This window comes from Siphateles boraxobius, unplaced genomic scaffold (assembly GCF_051911475.1).
Source record: "Siphateles boraxobius isolate OS27281-9 unplaced genomic scaffold, OSU_SipBor_1 21, whole genome shotgun sequence".
Taxonomy (NCBI): domain Eukaryota; kingdom Metazoa; phylum Chordata; class Actinopteri; order Cypriniformes; family Leuciscidae; genus Siphateles; species Siphateles boraxobius.
In genome coordinates, this window is record NW_027508822.1 from 103103 (window position 1) to 116860 (window position 13758).

Below are 13758 nucleotides of genomic sequence, written 5' to 3' on the forward strand. Positions count from 1 at the left end.
GACTCTTACTCAGATGATGATAATTTATATGTCACAGTTAGACATTGAGTTTAAAATGAAATGTTGGAAAATGTGAAAATAAAAATAATTTAATAATTTCTGATTTTAGTTCAGCGTGTGTGTAATATATATATCATTATAGTCAACAATTGTACCCTGTCAAAGACAATTCTTTACCATTTTTGAACGGTCCATTTTTGTACTGTTAAATAAAGGTACAAAATTGTCACCACAGGTACAAGACTGGTCTCTTAAGGTACAAATCACAAGGACATAAATATGTACCCTATACCAAGGGTACAATATTGTACCCTTGAGGGTACAGCCCCAGTGACAAGCCATTGTACCCCTAAAGGTACAATTATGTACTTTATTTTCTGAGAGTGTAGTTGGAACATTTTGCTGCCTTCTAAGCAAGATTTCAGACTCTTTCGTTTTCTCCCAAGTCTGCTGGTGTCACGATTGGCCACGCACTCCCTGGGTTATCACAGACTACATTTCCTATCATACATCTGCCTCCACAGTGGCTTGTAGATCTTGTTTTACATTTGCGGATCATGAGGACTTTGTTTGCAGATTTTTAATCTATTTGTAGAATGTGTTTTGTGTTTACAAGTTGTAAAATTTATTTGTGACTTTTAGTCTGTCAATTTTCAATGGTTTTGGCATCAATTTATCCCTATACGTTTTCTTTAAAATGGTCTGGTTGGCGTATAAAAGAGGTTAAATCCTCCCAACATTTCTTGAATCTTTTAAGTTAAATCAGTGAGTCCAGTTTATTTATCTGTCAATTTGGCATAACAGTCTATTTTTCCCATTTTAAAACAGTTTAAATCAAAGGCTTTTTCCACTTGTATTGTCTTTTGCTGGAATGTGGTAAAACTCCTGTTCCTCCTGTTTCTGAGTGTCCTTGAGATCCTCCCGTGAGCTCTGTGTACTGGGGTGTGTCTATCTCTAAACTGCTTATTTCTCTTACGTCAATGTCCTCAGTGCACATAGTTTTACAAACAGTTGTACTTTTTATAATGACTTTTTATTACAAATAGTTGTTACAACATACGATGTCTATTTTCCTTTTATTATAATTTATTTATTTAATAAATAATGTATTCCTCATTGCGATTTTTCCACATTTGAGGCTCTCTAACTGTGATTGTTTGTCAGATGAGCGACTTACAGCTGCATCTATCTTATCCTTTGACCTTGGTCCAAACATTTCAACTTGGAATATCTTTTACAAAGAACAGCTGCATCATTTTTACAGAAGCAATCAAGCACAATGGATTTCCTTCATTGCCAGTTTTTATTTAAACAGGTATGTTTTTTTCTGTCAATTAATTGATATGTTGTATCAATATTCAAATCTATTGCCTAATGTTTTGTTACTCGTTAGTCTTACTCATTAGTCTTGCACTATGGCTGCATTTCACATTTTGCACATTTTAGAGTGGCCTTTTATTGTGGCCAGCCTAAGGCACACCTGTGCAATAATTATGCTGTCTAATCAGCATCTTGATATGCCACACCTGTGAAGTGGATGGATTATCTTGGCAAAGGAGAAGTGGTCACTAACACCGATTTAGACAGATTTGTGAACAATATTTGAGAGAAATAGGCCTTTTGAGTACATAGAAAAAGTCTTAGATAATGAAAAATGGGGGCAAAAACAAAAGTGTTGCGTATATAATTTTGTTCAGTGTAGTTGTTGTGGAGTTACATTGATTCATCTGTGTCTGGGGGATTTCCGTTTAAATTAAATTAATCCACTGCTCTCTTGCCTGAGGCTAGGACTCTAAATAGTGTTCAGTGCTCGTCTGTGCAGCAACGACATATCAGTTTGCATACTTTGCTCCAACTTTTGCCACTCATTTAGAAGAACTGGTAACACAGTTGTCGCTTGCGAAACCAAATAGCGGCACCGTGTGAAACGTGCAGATTAACGGGCGGTAATATTATATGATCCCATTCCTACATCAGAAGGGGAGCGAAAATCTGATCGTCTTGTTTTTAGACATGCGTGCAGAGAAAGGCTTACCAAAACAAAGTTTTGTCACTTTTCGTGTTTTCTGGGTTGGTAGATGCACAGGGGACACAATTATAGCTCTTAAACATGACCAAAGTCAGATTTTCAGCGCCCATTACAAAGCAGAATAAGGCATCAGTTTACTGTCGGAGATTTGTCACTTGCGTTGCGCAGCATTCAGTGTAGAAAACATCACTAATTATAATGGGTTCAACTGTCTTTTTTTGCATCGTGCCAGAGATGGGGAGCTTCTTGTTTGAAGTTTTTGAACCCAAAGCTAACGATGAATGGCACAGCAGCGGCCGGTGCAGTCGACATTTTTGTTTGTTATTATCCTCTCATGTGCAATAGGCTACGTAGTACGTGGTTACGTAGGCAGGTAATAGGTAATGGAGGGAGGGGGATAACAGCGAGCTCATCAGACGTTTCCTAAAAATAAAAATTGTTCACGAGTCCTGCAGCTCGAGTCCGAGTCGAGTCGAGTCTGAAGTCTTTCGAGGACGAGTCTCAAGTCGAGTCTGAAGTCACTGTGTGTGCGACTTAAGTCGCACTCGAGTCCGAGTCTCAAACTCGACTGCGATCTTTTCACCTCTGGCTGCGTGTCATTTCTGTCTGACGGTAAAAGATGCGATGCTCGTCTCAGTTGGTATCTAGCTGGTATCGGAAGACATTGTATGTACAAATACTAGATAACGCATTGTAGCCTACTTGTGGTAAATTTGTGTGACAGCATGGCGCTGCATATTTTACACTGAACTATTTTTTTTCCATCTATTTTGTGCTAGACATCACGTGACTTTGAAGCCATATGTTCTCTGTTTTTCGTTTTGGACTTTGGACTACACTCTAGTAACATTAACCAATCAGAGCTCAACGTGCCGCCCAAATGCTGCTATAAAAAAAAATATTTTTTTAAACTTAGATCATAATTTTTATGATCGATCGTCGCGTCGAGTACTGTGCCCATCCCTACAGTCTACTACAGTCTACTAGTACTCTAATGAGAGTTAGTTGACATGTAGTTGAAAATGTACATAGTTAGTAGAATGTCTAAAGTGGACTATCGAAATAGTGTAACCTAACATATTACTTGCTTTGAATTCCTTATATAAAGCTATGCAGTGTTCTAAGCAACCTGGATGGGTCACTGTACGTGATGCAACACTTATAACCACAAGAGACTTGAGACTTGACTTGGACTCTAGCTCAAAGACTTGAGACTTGACTTGGATTCTAGCTCAGAGACTTGAGACTTGACTTGGACTATAGCTCAGAGACTTGAGACTTGACTTAGCTCAGAGACTTGACTTGGACTCTAGCTCAGAGACTTGAGACTTGATTTGGACTCTAGCTCAGAGACTTGAGACTTGACTTGGACTCTAGCTCAAAGACTTGACACTTGACTTGGACTCTAGCTCAGAGACTTGAGACTTGACTTGGACTCTTGCTCAGAGACTTGACTTGGACTCTAGCTCAGAGACTTGACTTGGACTCTAGCTCAGAGACTTGTGAGCATCTCTGCATCGCGCGGCTTGCGTCTGGTGTCTTGTTCAGGCAGCAGCAGACAAGCAGTTAATCGGTGTCTTAGGGGGTTTCACACTGGTAGTTTAATTCGGAACGCGGCACGGTTCGCATTAAAAAATTGCTAATGTGAACGCTGTCATGCGGACCCGAGTTTGCACTGGGGTACCGAACCCGAGACTACCTGGATTAAGTGGTCCGAGTTCGGTTGCTCCCGAACCGTGCCGTGGTTCGCGTGAATGTGAAAGCAACACTGACTCGGGTGCTCACTTGTTCAGGAAGTAAAGTAACCTGCACATGCGTTTTAGCTTATTGTGATGTATTCAGCTAAATAAAACACTTGCATTCATTGATGATTTACCTTGGATATGAGCGAGAGTGAGCCGGCAGTGTATTCACACACACACATAGTGCATGGAATCAGGGCAACAAATTTGGAAATCCACTATTTCCTCAAAAGAGTCCGTTTGCAAGCAGCAGAAGTCCACCTTATGTGACACACGCACAGTAAACCTGTATTGTTCACTCAACTGTGCATAATAGCAGCGAATTAATAAAGAACACAATATTGCGTTGCGTTTTCTATCATGCGCCATGCACGCTTGCGATGAGGTTAAATGCACGCAAACGCACCAGGGTTCGATAGAATCAAGTTGAGTGTGAAACCAGACCAACGCTGCGGAGGGCGCCGGGAGCAAACACGCTCGGCCTCGGACCGCAGCAAACGAGTCCAGTGTAAAAGCCCCCTTAAAGGTAAGTTGCTAACTAGTTACCAGTGCGGGGGTGGCTTGAATCTGTTGAATGGTGTTTTAACGCTACGCTGTCACCTGGTGAGACGCAATGCTATAAAGTAAATAAACAATGTCCCCGTCTTTTACTCTCACAACGAGCTTATCATACTCGTTTGCTATATTAGCTAGCTAGCTTTGTTTCATACCTTGTCAGTGGAGTGGAAGCTAATGTGTGCGCCCATCTTACACCGTGTCTGAAGAAAGACATCATTACTAAAGTGAAAGGCTTTACTGGTGTCATTATTGTAACCAGGGTTGCCAGTCGCAAACAATGGAGCGCGCTCTGCTAGATAAACTATGTAGTTACACAATTTACAAACATTTTATCTGCGTTATGTATGTTCTATAAAAAAAAGTTCATATCGGCGGCATATCTGCGTCATATATGCCGATACTGATATATGTGCGACAGGCTCAAATCGGCCGATAGAATGTAGTGACAGTTTGTGGTGAAAATCCATTTTTTAATGGACATGTCATGTTTATGACAGGTTGTGTTGTCTTAGTAATGTCAAGTTGTCATGACAAAGACACTGACAGGTTATGATGTATTGGTTTGTGTCAAGGTATCATAACAAAGACATCTCAAACAATGTCATATTTGCATTAAAAATGTCATAATTGAGCGAATGACACTTAATGACAGTTGTCATAAACATGCATAAAACTTCCTTCATATTCATAACATGTGTCATGTCATGATTATAAAAGTGTCATGTTAGTCTTATGCACACCCCTTCAAGTAAAGTGTTACCAACAATTCCGCCACCGACCTTAAAAAACCTGATCTAAAGTCAGTGGCGCATTGCGCGTTGTCCATAATTCTATTTTAAGCGCGTATGCTTGGCCATAATGTAGCGGGTGCATAACGCGCATACACTTTGATTCTCTCATCAAACCAGATGCAGCAGTTTCTATTTTTGCAAATCATACATTATAAAAAGGAAAAATATTAACACATGAGGGAAATCATTGTGGTTTCCATGAAGATGTAAACAAATTTGTTTTTTTTGTCTAGCTTACACATTTACCCAAATTTTTCAGGCTAATTGTAGTAATGATGTATCAGACCTGTTTGCCCAATACTGGCAAGACACATATGTATATAAGGACATCTGAAAAATTAGTTTGTCCGTCAAAAACCAGGAAAAAAAATCGGTTTCCTCGCTGTGAACCGCTCCTGGCACGCGCCTGGTAAATCAGCCATAATAATAACAATCCGCCATGCAACATGCGCACCTGCTCTTAAAAGGTATGTTGGATGACGCTCTGATTGGTTTATTTCACGTTACGCCCCAAATCACACCTATGAATAATAAAGCTATTTCAGACCAACCCCTTTTAAACTTGCGTCGGGCGCAAGAGTCATTTATCCCGCCGGTAAAATAGCAACAGCGCCCAAGACCCACACACATAGTTACTTTACAAAGACCCGACTTGCGTTTCGCGCTTGATACTTGCGTTTCAGATCGTTAAAATAGGGCCCTTACTGTCACACACATCTTAGATCAAATTTATTCCACAGCAGTTAAATCGTTCCTTTGAATGATTTAATGCATTTTAGTAAAGTCTGAATCTCGTGGGTTTTAAGAGATTTCAACCATGCGGTAAGAGGGTTCGTTCGAAGGTCTCCAAGAAGATGGAGGCCTGTTTTGTCTGTGGTGGGATCAGACAACCTCTGCTGTTATCTTGGTCGGGCTCAAGCTGCGCCCTCTCTGATCCAATCCGTCTTTTCCAAACTACCTAACATTGGCAACATTTTTCCTTTAGGCTCATCTCTTTAACTGTACGTTCACACCGCCGCCGACTTGAGCTGCAAAGAAGCTCCGCCCCGTCAAGGACGCTTGTCAAAAAGTACGGGGAAGCTTGTTGACGCTTTGGCCGCTCTGACGTAGCACACAGCAAAATCCCCAGTGTACATATGTATACTCTTGGTGTACATATAGGTCCAACTACAGGGTGTTAAAAATGAACACTGAAGCAGTGTTGAAGTTAATGAGATAATTAAGTGATGATTGGCCATTAGTGGTGACACCTAATGTTAATAAGAAGAATCATTGAAGGAAAGAGAAACAACAAGAACATAAAAAAGAGAAACACAAGAAATACTGACTTCGAGCCATTAGACATTATTGTACTTATTATTACCAGTGTATTTCTGTCATACATCTACACACATTCTTATTTATATTGAACAGAAGTTTAGATGGTAATGCTTTATGGAATGTTTTGTTTCATGTCACCATTATGGCGATCAGTGTTTGCTTTAGTTGGGCTCTGGACTCTTTGCATTTTAACATTAGTTTTTCTCTGGCTGCTCCAACTCTGTGTTTGTAAAGCACATGAGTTACTGCAAGAGAAACTATGACATGGGCTGTGTATCTCAAAACCATCGTAAGCTTAATTTGATCATACAGCCCTTTTGTTGCTATCGTTCTACGATCAAGTTAGGCTTAAAATGCTTTTGGGAAACACATCCCAGGTCATGATGGTTATTTTTAAATGATGAAATTACAAATCTGTAGTGTCCTGATTCACTCAACCAGCATTATAAACTGATTATACAAAGGTTATATTCTTTACAGTAGCTAATTCCAGCAGTCCGTTAATAATCTGAAGGTTTTAAAATCCCACACAGATATCAAGAATCTACATATGAATCTCAACAATGGTGACAATCACACGAAAGATTCATATTGCAGTGCATGATGGGAGCCACCAATCAAAATGCATCCATGGCTCCCATCATGCATTGCGGTATGAATAAAGTATACAGCTGAAATGTCCTCTAATTTTCATTGTTTTTTCTGTTTGCATGTTTTTTTTTTTGCTATTGTTTTGTTATGACTTTAATAGCTTGTTTTGTGATGTTCAGAGTTGATCTGTGTGTCACTAGTTTGTATATTGTCACCATTGTTGTGATTCATAAGCTGATTCTTGATGTTTGTGTGTCTAAACACAAGAGCTCCAGTGCACAAAGATTGTTCAAAATTTTTCATATTGCTGTTGGATCTCAAACTGTAGAATCTCAGGGCTACAATCACCAATACGTGTTCGGTGGTGCTGTATTGTATTTGCGGAGAAGACGTCGGACTCAGAACAAAATGTTTTGGTAGGAACGAAAGTTTACATCGTATGTTTCTCCGGAATCAGCCAGCGCGGAGGACGTCTATATTCCGATTGGTTGCTGGCGTTTTGCCGCTGCTTGCTGCTGAACCCCCTCATAGCTCATTACCATAAAGTTGAGCTACTTTCAACTTTCTGATTGACGCTCAGGTCGGCCAAAATGTGACGCCGATGGATTTGACGCTCCGTGCAGCTGAGAGAAGCCAGGTTCCATTGAAAATGAATGACTTCCGGTAACTTTGGAAGCTCAAGCAGCGGTGTGAACGTACAGTAAAGCTAGCATGGCCTTAAAATACTTAGCTCGGGGGTTCGTTAGTTAGCTCTGACTGGAGCCCACTTCATTTATGGTCCTAGAGTTTGGAATTATGTTTGAACAAATTATTCAAACATAATTTATTTAAATATTAAGAGTTCAAGTTCATTTTCTCAATATAAGTTATCACATGGAAAACAATTTAGTTAATAATGCCATAATGCCATTTTATTAAATGTAACCACTATCAGACCAAAAATTAAATTAAATTCACTTTATTAATAAATGTAATAAATTCTAAAATACAAAAAGGGTAAAGTAAACCAACTTAACAAATGTAAAGAAGTAAAGTTCGCTTTCGTAGTCACTTCGAGTTACGTTGAATGATGACGAAATAGGGTTACATATGGCGCTCGGAATGTTCCATTCGGCGACGAGACTGACAAGCACGACAGATAACACACGTCTATACCTGCGTGTACGTCTCCATTTGTTTTACATGGAGACGTACACGCAAATATCACGTCACATAGACACGTCAAGAACGTAGCTGTTGATCTCTGCAGACGTCGCGTTGGCGTCACGTTAGAATTTAACGTGTGAATTACATCTGCACGTCTGAACGTCTGCCACAATCTAAGTTTATAAACGTGACTGCGTCTGCCATACGTCTGGAGCTATCTATTTTTCCTTATTTTCTCATACATTTACGTCTATAGACATTATCATAGATAATCTTATTTTGGCACAGTTTATGTCCCACATAGCAAGATTATGTCGGCCCAGATCCGGCCCAAATCTGGCACTAGTGGAATGCGGATCTGGCCCACATGCAGCGTGGAATGACGGGCCTTGGGTGGCCCACTCCTGTTTGCCAGATCTGGGCCACAAGCAGGCCATAGCAATGCCACATGTCAGCCAAGAGTAAAGAAATAAACCAGAACTGGACCTTATCTGAGTCACAATTTCTGATTAGATATCTGTTCTGTCAAACGTTTGAATGATTGAAGAGACTTTTGTTCTCCTAACATTCGGCTGTACCTTTTGATTCACTTCAGTCGTTGTAAGGTCATGATTGAGAACATGGTTCGCAAAAGTGTCCTTTATTTCATTAGAAACATCCACAATCTTGCCCTCTTCCGTACCCCTCCACCACACTCCCTTCTCCTCCCCTTCTTCCCGGCTGTTGACCCTGTGTGTGACCTTGCTGTTCTTCCATTATCTGAATGTGTAACACAGAGTTGTGCTCTGTCTATATGCTTGCCAGATGAAGCTTCGTGAGATGCACCTCTGAGATATTTCATAGAACTGGTTGATTTAATGCTTTACATTCCCCTTCATTAGTGAAATGCAAAATCTCATTAAAACACTAAAACATTAAAATATAGCATGTCATGGGAACCAACAACAGCACAAACATTTAGGCTGTTCCCCTATATGTATATTTATAACGCAGCCACTTTAAATTCACATAGCCTAATATTTCACTTCTGGGTAACAGAAATAGTATATATATTTTTTAAATACGATGAAAATTAATTGCCAACTGAGACACAAAGTTGAGGAAAAATAAGTATTGCGTTCAGACGGGCAGACGTTCTCCACACACACGTTAACACGTCTTTAAGCTTGGTTAGGAAAGAAATGACACAAAGCGAGCGCCATACACACACACACGCACACCCCACACCCACACCCCACACACACACCACACCACACCCCACACACACACACCACACCACACACACCACACCACACACACCACACCCCAGACACACACAACACCACACACCCCACACACACACCACACCACACCCCACACACACACACACACACCACACACCACACCACACACCCCACACACACCACACACCACACCACACCCCACACACACACCACACCATACACACCCCACACACCACACACCACACCACACCCCACAACCACACCACACCACACACACCCCACACACCACACACACCCCACACACACACCACACCACACACCACACCACACCCCCCCCCCCCCACACACACCCCACACACACACCACACCACACACACACCCCACACACACCACACCACACACACCCCACACACCCCACACACACCACACCACACACCACACCACACCCCACACACACACACACATACCGCACCACACCCCACACACCACACCACACACACACACACCCCACACACACACCACACCACACACCCCACACACACCACACACCCCACAACCCACACACACCACACCACACACCACAAAAAAACTCTATTCAGGTGAATTCTCAGGAGTTTTGCAGGGAGACGAGGGATATGCATGCCTGCCTTATCTCTTGACTCCCTATCAGGAGGAGTATGAGGCACATGAGGCCGTTTTTGAAGACAATGAAACAGGCAGGGTTATAAGAGATGGTTGTAAGAACTGATCTTCCTGTTAAAATAAAACTCAGCCTACAATAAAGCCATAAAACGCAACCTGGACAAGATTGCAAAGAAAGAGCAACAGGACATTGTCCTGTCCAAACATTTGCCCCTTATCTCTGTATTATGACAGTTTAATAATAATATACTTTATAAAGACAGTACCATCACGGAGCCATCTTTGGAAAAATAATATAAAGTATATTATTATTAAACTGTCTGTACACTTACAAAGTTCTCAGTGCTTCGGTTTGTATGTAGAGACCCTCATTAAGCTACCGTGTTAGTGTGGGGCTATTTTGAGCCTTGTTAGTGCACTCTCAGAAAAAAAGGTACGAAAGCTGTCACTGGGGCTGTACCTTTTCAAAAGGTACACTTTAGTACCTAAAGGGTGCATATTGGTACCTTAATGGTACATATTAGCACCTGAAATCAGAGGTGGGTAATCCAGGGGTCAGAAAGTAAAAGTCCTGCCATAGTTTATTCCACCCATGAACTCAGTCAGCTGATTTCACTAATTAGTTATATCTCCTGTCTGAATTAGCAAATCCAGGTCAAGTGATTGGAACAAAATACTAAGGAGGACTTTTACTTTCTGAACCTGGACTTTACACCTCTGCATAGCAATGCCACATGTCAGCCAAGGGCAAAGAAATAAACCAGAACTGGACCTTATCGTAGCCAATAATAAACAACTCCACAAACAGCATTACCAGCTTCACTTATTACTAACCAGACTGACTTTATTTCTGTCAGACGTCTACACAAGTTTTTATTGAGAATTAACATAGGTTTAACTCTGTTTTTCATTTGAAGTCACCATAACAGTGATTTGTGTTTCCATTAGTTGGGCTCTTAACTCTTATTGTATATATTTTTTTTTAGCTGCTGTGACAGTGTGTTTGTCAAACACATTTGGAGCAGCAAAGAAAGCAAAAGTGAAATGAGATCATGTGATGATGGTTACCTGTTGGTGGTTTAATAATCTTCATGAAACAGACTGATTCACTGAGATATTTTAATCTAACAATTGTTTTTTTCACATCACATACCTTGTGTTACTGCAGCATGAGATCAAGCAATAATATAACAATAAGTTAGAAGACCTTAACGAACATGAGCACAAAAAAGTCAGTTTATAATGACACACACAGACATAAACAATCAGCGTACAAATCGCAACAATGGTGACAATCAAAAGTACTACGCTGCAATGTGTGCTGGATACCACCATAGTACAAAATTCCCAGCATGCATTGCAACATTAATAAATAATGCTGAATTGTCCTATAATTTTGTTTGATTCTAAATATTTGCTATTATTTTTTTCTGTTGTTTTTGTTGTGAATTAGTAGCGTTTCAGTGATGTTCTGAATTAATCTATTTATCTAAATATTTGTGACTGTCACCATTGTTGAGATTCATGTGCTGATTGTTGATATCTGTGTGTGTCAGCGTAAGCCAAAATTTTTTAATTCATTTTTGGTAAAATGTCTAAACTGATTGTTACATTGCTGGATCTCTTGCTACAGTAATACAGGGTTTGTGATGTGATTATATTAATGGAACAAGATAATTGTTAGATTATAAAACTCTCAGTAAATCAGTCTACTTCATGATGATTATTAAACCATCACTAGGTAACCATCATCACCTGATCTTATTTCACTTTAGTTTCCTTTGCTGTTGCAGATGTGTTTAACAAACACACTGTCACAGCAGCCAAAAGAGACAAAATATATAATAAGAGTTAAGAGCCCAACTAATGGAAACACTAATCACTGTTATGGTAACTTCAAATGAAACAGAGTTAAACCTCTGTTAATTCTCAATAAAACTTCTGTAGAAGTCTGACAGAAATAAAGTCAATCCGGTTAGTAATAAGTGAAGCTGGTAATGCTGTTTGTGGAGTTGTTTATTCCTCCTCTGCAGAGATCATCACAGATTTAATGTCTTCTTTTCTCTTCCAGTTGATTTCATCTAAGGCTGTAGCTGAAATTACTCCATATTTAATATACACATATGTTTTGGCTACGATAAGGTCCAGTTCTGGTTTATTTCTTTGCTCTTGGCTGACATGTGGCATTGCTATGCAGAGGTGTAAAGTCCAGGTTCAGAAAGTAAAGTAGTATTAGTATTTTATTCCAATCACCTGGATTTGCTAATTCATACAGGAGATGGAACTAATTAGTGAAATCAGCTGACTGAGTTCATGGGTGGAATAAACATATGGCAGGACTTTTACTTTCTGACCCCTGAATTACCCACCTCTGATTTCAGGTGCTAATATGTACCATTAAGGTACCAATATGCACCCTTTAGGTAATAAAGTGTACCTTTTGAAAAGGTACAGCCCCAGTGACAGCTTTTGTACCTTTTTTTCTGAGAGTGTGGTATTAACTAGCGATCTCTTTTAGCTTATTATATGCCCTATATACTAGCATTATAAGAATCACTGTTATGGTGACAAATGAAACAGTTAAACCTGTTAAATTCTCAATAAGAACTGTCAAAGACGTCTGACAGAAATAAAGTCAGTCTGGTTAGTAATAAGTGAAGCTGGTAATGCTGTTTGTGGAGTTGTTTATTCCTCCTCTGCTGAGATCTTCACAGATTTAATGTCTTCTTTTATCTTCAGTGGATTTCATCTAAGACTGTGTCTGAAGTAAGTTGTAGTTCTTGTGTTTCTGCTCGTCTCTTTTTCTGTTCTCTTCTTTCCTTCAGTGATTCTGCTTGTTAACAGGCTTTATTAAGGCTGCAATTACTTCATATTTAATATACACAGATTTTGTGGCTCAGATAAGGTCCAGTTCTGGTTTATTTCTTTGCTCTTGGCTGACATGTGGCATTGCTATGGCCTGCTTGTGGCCCAGATCTGGCAAACAGGAGTGGGCCACCCAAGGGCCGTCATTCAACGCTGTATGTGGGCCAGATCCGCATTCCACAAGTGCCAGACTTGGGCCGGCTCTGGGCCGACACAATGTTGCTATGTGGGAATATAATCCATGTGTAGAAACTCTTCCAGAAGACATTTGATATCTGCTTTACAGACGCTCATGTGCAAATACTTTCTGTTTCACCAAACTGGAGCTGATGCTAATATAACTTTACAATACTTTAAAAACTGTTTAAGAATTGGGGAGTCATGGATAGTGGATAACGTTTCAATAACAAAACAATTGTATTCCTAATAATTGTATTAATAGAATTGAACTGCATGCAGGAACATCTAAAATAAAGAAGTGAAACTGTAAGGCTCTCGTGTGCAAAAGTAGAGCCTATTCACTGTGTTCAGTCTGAGGCATTTAGAGCAGATGTGTGGTGAACAATACACTTACTTTTCAATATACTTTCATGGCTGCGTACAATGGATGTGTGTGTTTTTAGCGTGTAGCTTCGCTGTTTCATCTCAGTGTTATTCAGACATTATGGGACTTTACGTGTTTAGTGTGACGTTGGGCTACCAAGGCTGGCTCTGTTTGGTCTCTGTGTTTTAACAGATTTGAATAGATGTGTGTTGTGTTTAAGGTCCTGCATGTGTTTAGACAGGCTGAGTGACAGCAGTAACAGCTCTCGCACAAACCTTCGCTGCTTTGAGTCCCGTCACAGTCTAAT

The 13758-nt window shown here is 40.2% G+C and overlaps 1 pseudogene across 1 annotated transcript in view; it reads left to right on the forward strand.

The window, feature by feature from the left end:
- The window catches only part of LOC143746052 (uncharacterized), a 257996-nt pseudogene that overhangs the window by 26838 nt on the left and 217400 nt on the right, over positions 1-13758 (forward strand). The window lies entirely within an intron of this gene.